Source organism: Artemia franciscana, chromosome 12 (genome assembly GCF_032884065.1).
Source record: "Artemia franciscana chromosome 12, ASM3288406v1, whole genome shotgun sequence".
Classification (NCBI taxonomy): domain Eukaryota; kingdom Metazoa; phylum Arthropoda; class Branchiopoda; order Anostraca; family Artemiidae; genus Artemia; species Artemia franciscana.
This window is the reverse complement of record NC_088874.1, coordinates 26,684,120-26,690,420: the sequence shown is the minus strand read 5'-3', so window position 1 is coordinate 26,690,420 and position 6,301 is coordinate 26,684,120.

Sequence of the window (6,301 nt, the reverse complement as noted above, 5' to 3'; positions counted from 1 at the left end):
CTGATCACAAGTTCGTAAGTTAAAACTACCTCATTTTTTCTAATTTTTCCGAATCGTACGTCCCTCCATTCCCCCTCAGATGGTCAAATCGGGGAAGTGACTATTTCTAATTTAATTAGGTCTGGTCCCTGATACGCTTACCAACTTTCATTGTCCTAGCTTATCTGGAAGTGCCCGAACTACCAAAAGTGGGACCGACCGACAGACTGACGGACGGACAGAAATTGCGATCACTGTATGGCACTTGACCGACGGGTAAGTACCATACAAATAATGCCCATTTAATAATTTCCAATCATATCCATTGTTATTTACGGAATTTTATGGGTAGTGTATTTTGATTGAATAATTACATTCTATATCTTTAATGTGTTTAAAATACATAAAAAAAGAAATAAAATTTCTATTATCAATAAAGTCAATTTTTTAATGATGCATGGAAAAAGTGTGTTTATTGGAGTCCAGTTGTTAATAACACATTCATAGATTGCCAAATTTTAGTTTGCTCATTAATATTTGAATATAGCCAATTATGTACCATATGTACCATATGTCAATTGACTTTTATTTCAGTTGCAGTGAAGACTTCAGATAAGGTCTAATATGAAGCAATTTCTGGCTTTAATAGTGGTATGGCTTTAATTTTTTAAGGTTATTCATTTCAATAAACAAAGCACAATTAACTTATAATATATAATAATTACTATAAATAACTCAATTTATTTTTAAGATAAGAAGAAGAGGGACTTATTTACAGATCGGTAATGAGAACCATTAAACCAGTAGATTTAACTCATGATTTTTTATGAGAGGGAGGAGCAATATATATATATATATATATATATATATATATATATATATATATATATATATATATATATATATATATATATATATATGCAGTTCTAGTGCCCTTTTTAAGTGACCAAAAAAATTGGAGGGCGGCACCTAGGCCCCCTCCCACGTTAATTATTTTCCCAAAGTCACCAAATCAAAATTCTGAGATAGTCATTTTATTCAGCGTAGTCAAAAAATCTTTTAACTATGTCTTTGGGAACGACTTACTCCCCCACAGTCCCCGTGGGAGGGGCCACAAGTTACAAACTTTGACCAGTACTTACATATAGTTATGGTTATTTGGAAGTGTACAGGTGTTTTCAGGAGGATTTCTTGGTTGAGGGAGGGGTTGAGAAGAGGGGGACATGCTGGGGAAACTTTCCATCGACTAGTTTGTCATAGGGGAAGAATATTTTCATGAAGGGAGCGCAGGATTTTCTAGCATTATTTAAAAAAAAACATGAAAAAATAGATATGAAAAAGTTTTTTCGACTGAAAGTAAGGAGAACCATTAAAACTTAAAACGAACAGAAATTATTACGCATATGATGGGCTCACCTCCTACTAATATCTTGTAATTTTTTACTGTAAAAGAAGTAGAGTTAAGAGAAAGAGTCAAACTTTAGCGTAAAGAGCGGGACGTTGATGAGGAAGCAGCACCTTTCATATACGAAGTAATTTCTGTTCGTTTTAAGTTTCAATGTCGCTCATTACTTTCAGTTAAAAAAAACTTGTTTTTTTATTTAATCAAAGTAAGAACAGAGAGAAAAAAATAGACATACTATCTCAATTACTAACCTCACCACAGCAGACATCTCACCCGACGATTAACAAAGAGTACTTGAAAATGGCTGGCTGTGACAGTGACTATATTTCCTATTTATTTTACCTAGTTACATCCCACCCCGAGCATTGCCTGTTTCATCTTAGGCTCTGAAATTGTGTTTAAGTTTTCCCGAGTTTAATTATAAGTACAATGAGAGCTAGGGGTTGAATCTAATATTTTGTCATACTTATGACTAATTTAGTTGGAATAAAACCCAAAAGGCAATAAACCCAAAGGAAGAATTCATAAGAATCTAGAAAGGATTTAATAGAACTTGCATTTCTTCATATTGAGGATTAGAGGCTAGTTTAAGAAAAACATACCCAAATTGATTCTAAATGATTTTTAAAAGTTCTAGCAAGAACGGTTCTAGCAACCTTAAAAATAGAAAAAACTCAATTTAATGCTCCATTGATATGAATGGAGAGATCTGGATTAGGATTCTTCTTCTAAATTAACTCCTCCCCCCTACTCCACAGCTTTTATTCACTAAATGAGACAATAAATGTTTTTGTCTAAACCTATCTTTATCTTACTTTCAAATTTGATTTTATTTAAGTAGTAAAGACAATGAACCCTAGCAACTTTTTCGATAGATCTGCGTATACCCCTGCTACAGTCGATTCACTTTTTATTGGTTTATAGTGTCTTTCGGGGTTAATTTTATATGTCCTTCCATAATAATTTTATTTTTTTTTATTATTGAAAGTCAAAACTTCCAAAAAGCCCGAAAGATCTTCGTAGACGCCTAAAAAATTTTATTTGTTACAGGTGCATAAGATCTAAGCTGCAATTTATTTGTATCTGAATTATTGTGTATTTACTTTCGAGGTTAATTCAGTCTTTCCAATGCCATATTGATTAATGATGACTATTGATTAATGATATTGTGTCCTGTGAAGACCCTAAATCACATATAATATTTCTAATTTGAAGTTTGCATTTATAGGTTCGCGTTTTAACAGAAGTCATTTATAAACTCATTTATAAATGAAACCAAGGTGTATTTATGCAAAATAAGAAATAAATTAAAACAAGATAACATAGTGAGACTATTAAAGTAAAATGAGGGATTAATGTTTGTTTAGATTTAAGTTTGTAACATAATTGGGACCGGAGTGGCTTCAAACCCTTAGAAATTAAGCAAATTGTTAATCTATTCAAGTAGAATTCCCCCTTTCCATCCAATTGAAAGTCCATGTAAAACTATTATTAAATTTGCTGCACAAAATTTTTGTTGTTTAAAAATATTGGCTAAGAATCCTACTCCTTTTCAAACTTTATACAGCTTGAGGTATCTTGAATCTCAAAAGAGTTTTTCAAAGAGAAGTAAAGAGTGACGAACCTGGGAAAAAGGGGAAGTGGGGGTGGGGTGTCACCCTCGAGTCCCTTTTAATCCATTAAAGTGGAACCATTAGCTTCAATCACCTGTCAAATGAGCATCTTATGAGCTTCAAAGACTACCCATTTCATACACAGGGGCTTGAAAAGAGAACAAAATGTAAATTGGAATAATAGCAATAATAATACATGAAAAATTATCTGGTATTCATCAAGTCAACACTAGTGCTTTCGCTCAGTTTCATATAGCTTAACACCCGTTCAATTAAACCCCTTAACCTCACCCCCACTCAAAGATACCCCACTTAGCTCAGACCTCAATTAATTCAAACCTCAACATCCCTCATTCTCTTTGAATCAAATTTTTATATTTATTCAGTCTGTTTTCAGATAATTGATCTTATTCTAATCACAAATGCTGATGATCAACCCAACAAATCGAAATGCTACTGGAGCGGCACCGCACCCGTTTGTTTTGGCTCTTGTAAGCTGGGAGAAACGGTAGCTGAGATATCAGCTAAAGGCGACGGTCAATCCTGTGTTTTTGGAAGGAAAGTATTGTGTTGTCCTGAGAGTGCCAATATTAAGCCAGAGACAGAGCTAAAAATTGGATGTATTTGGAAAGGAAATGCACCATTTTGCTCTGCCGAATGTGACAACGGCTTTGAAATCGTGAAAAGTAATAAAATCGGGAACGGTCAACCATGCTGGTCTGGGGAGAAACTCCTCTGTTGTCCAAAACAACATAATAATACATTTTTTTGAAATAGATGTAAAAATGTTTGGATAATCTATTTTTTATTAAAATAGTATATATTTTTATTTGTTATTCTTGTGATCTTGTTAAACTTGTTTGTAAATCTTGTGAGTTGTTGTGGCCCTTGTGTTTCAATAGTCAATCTTGAAGTATTGGAACTAAATAGACAAACTTTAGCGTAAAACCGTAGGATTAAGAAGGAAACAAAACTACTCTTAAACAAAATTTTCTATTCGTTTCAATTTTTTAATATTGATTCTTATATCAAATCTAGTCAGATATCTCCCCCCCCCCGTCCTGAAAAGTTGCCTATAGAAAAGTCTCCGCCAGGAAACTCCCCTCCCAGAAATTTCTTATGTTTTCCAATAAGAAATACTAAATGTGAACAAGGAACAAGTTCACAACTAGCACTTCTTTCCTAGTGGTAGTAGTAGGCCATATCTTCTCCAGAGGCTTAGTCGTTGGAACTTACAACTATGCTAAGCAAAATCACTATCTAAATTTTTTATCGGATATCTTTGGAGAGGGGAGGGGGAAAGATGTGGGAGGGGGATAGCTGCCCTCTGTTATTTTTCTTCGGTCATAAATGGCGCTAGAATTTTCAATTTTTGTTTTAGTGGGCCTGTTCTCGATCTTTTAGGACCACTGGTTTGATATTCGATCACCTTGGGAGAAAACACAAACACGAAAACAAATTAATAAGCAAGCTGCCTTGATCTTTCTTCTGATAAAAATACAAAATTCATCGTATTTCTAGATAGGAGTTTGAAACCTCCACAGTTGGTTTTTCTAATGGTGTGATTTTCTTCAGGCTCCCTTGACCTTTTTTGGGACATTTCCCTCCATATGTGAAAAACAAGTCAATTTTATCAGGCTCGTAGCCTTTGATGAGTAACATTAAACTTAATGAATATCGTATATTTTGCATCAGTATAATAAGCCGAGTTTTTTATTGTTCATTATCCAAATTAATGTCAATATTCATGATATGGTTTATGACTGTATCAAGAAGTATGCTCACAAGATACAAAAATATAATTTTTTTCTTGCTTAATACTTTCTTGGATAAATTCTATTTATGAGCCGGTGTTAAATGCAAGTTTTGAGTTGAGTTAATGACGCTTAAGACGATGAGAAGAGTTGCTATTTCAACTTAAACAATCCACATTGGAGAAATTTTTTCAATATAAATAAGTGGGGCCCTCCCCCTCCAAGATCTGATTTTTCAGATTGGCATACGTGATTTTCGTATCGAATTCCTTCGAGGCTTACACTTTGAGGTTTCATTTTTCTCAAGTAAGGTATTTTTAATTTCTCTTAAGCCTGACTGCCTTTTAATTGTTTAAACGTGATTTTTCTTCAGTTGAGTGTATACGTAAACTGAAAAAACAGGAAATACAAGAACAGAATTCAAGGAATAAATATTCAAGAATTGAGAAAAATAGTGAAACAAGAGCTTGAAAACAAAAAAGAAATTCGTGACCAATTGGTGCCATAGTGACGCCGTGGTGACTAACTGCCGCTGCACGACACCGCAGTGGACCTCCACCGCTGCAAGCCTCTGTCATTGCAAGACATCGCAGTAACCCCCACAACTGTAAACCCTTACAGCTGTATCATACCATGGTGGAGACCGCCAGGGTGAGTCCTTGCCACTATGGAATGCTCTAGAGGCTCCCTTGCGCAAAGTCCCATATGTGAAGCTGCAACATCAATCTTGTACTAAATGGTCCCAAAAAGGTCTTTTTGGTTCTGCAAGTTTTTGTACAACACTCGTCTTGATTTTGTAATTTCTTGAATCATCTTCTTCTGTTTTCCATTTTTTTTTCATTTTTCGCATACACGCATTTAAAAATTTCCTTAGTGAGTATTGGAAATCCTGTAAAATAAATTGATTGAACTAAGAAATCTTTCAAGCAAAATTTCTTCAACTAAATTCACAATCGAGATTTCTTTATCTACAGAATCTCTCAAACAAAATTTCTGCCGATGCTTTCAGACATAGACCTGTATTTCCTTCAAAAACTTTTTCACCATTCAAATGCGATAGTATATGTTCACTCTTGCAGAATAGTATTATAAAATTGATTTTATGGGGGAAGGTGTCAAAACTTAATCACTTTGCTTATTTAGGGTGATTTTTGAATGATGCCACGTATGGTTGCACATTGCAACTCTCTAAGAAAATGATTTAGAACATATGATGCAGACATAAATCTTTTCAGTACAAAGCCTCAAAAGAGTTTATAAAATAGAAATTGGAGATAATTTTTGCCACATACCTGACAAATGACGCCAGGGCATTCCTCCGCCTCTGACATGACGCCATTCTGCCCCTATGCCTCTTCAGGTCGATACATGAAGACTCCAGCCCCCTTAGTAAAAACTAAAAGCATACTCTGAAAAATTCTTTGATTATGGACAGCAGCTCTTATTTACGCTTTTCTTACCAGCTAAAAAAATGGAGAATACGGCTGAAATGCTGACTTTCCTATTATTGTTCGTTTCCCAGGACTAGGTGGACAATAAGAAATCTTAAT